Consider the following 993-nt stretch of genomic DNA (forward strand, 5'->3'; position numbering starts at 1 on the left):
CCCTGTTTGAGGCCTCGAGCGCGTCGCGGCGGCGCGCGGCCTCGGCCTTGGCGCGGCGCTCGCGGTCGGCTTTGGCCTTAGCGCGCTGCATCCGCTCCCGCTGCTCCCTCTCCAGCTTCTCCCGCGCGCTCCGCAGCTCGAAATCCATCGCCGATCCCTGATCCGCCCGAGTACGCCTTGTTCTCCTCTTCTCCACGACGGTAGGGAAGGGAAGGAAGGATATATGGACGCGTCGGGTCGGTGGCGGCCGAGGAGGAGGAGAAGGAGGAGGGCGGAAGCTTCTGGAGGCCGCGTGCGCAGCGGAGAGGGGAAGGTAACGTAGGCGCGGACGCACGGTTGCTGAGGAGCGGGCCCGGACGGTCAGTGACAGGCTCTTCTGTAAGTACAATTTTCACGGGTGGGCGTTGCGTTGCGGGGGTCCTGCTGAAATTAAGGAATATATACTCCTTCGAAAGATCGCTTCCACCTTTTCAGATCGCGACAAGTGGCGTGTTGCACGTACGTCACTTGTCGCGACCGGAGAGTTTTTCCTTTTGTTGTAGAGTCGTTTATTCAAAACGATTTATCTATTCAATTGTGGGTCCAAATCTCGAACTGTTTTCACCGTTGAATTATCGCGTCAAGATCTTTAACACTAGATCTCACACGGATAGGTTTTGACGAAAAAAATTCACGTAAAAACAGGAAAAAAAGGACCGGGAGCACTTTTTTTTTCCTTTTCAAAAGTCGTTTATGATAGGCACGGCCATGCCTCTCGCGGGAGCAAAAAAGCGCATCTCACAAAAGAAAAAAAAATAGAAACGTGTTTTTTTCGTTTCCGGAAGGCACGGCCGTGCCTCTCCCGAAGCAAAATCGTGTCTCTCGTGGAAGCAAAACCGTGCCTCTCACGGGAGAAAAAAAGGAAAAAAAATCGTTTCCGAGAGGCACGACGCGGAAGCAAAATATGTCTCTCGCGAAAGCAAAATCGTGCCTCTCACGAAAGAAAAAAAAAAG

Source organism: Triticum aestivum, chromosome 3D (genome assembly GCF_018294505.1).
Source record: "Triticum aestivum cultivar Chinese Spring chromosome 3D, IWGSC CS RefSeq v2.1, whole genome shotgun sequence".
Taxonomy (NCBI): domain Eukaryota; kingdom Viridiplantae; phylum Streptophyta; class Magnoliopsida; order Poales; family Poaceae; genus Triticum; species Triticum aestivum.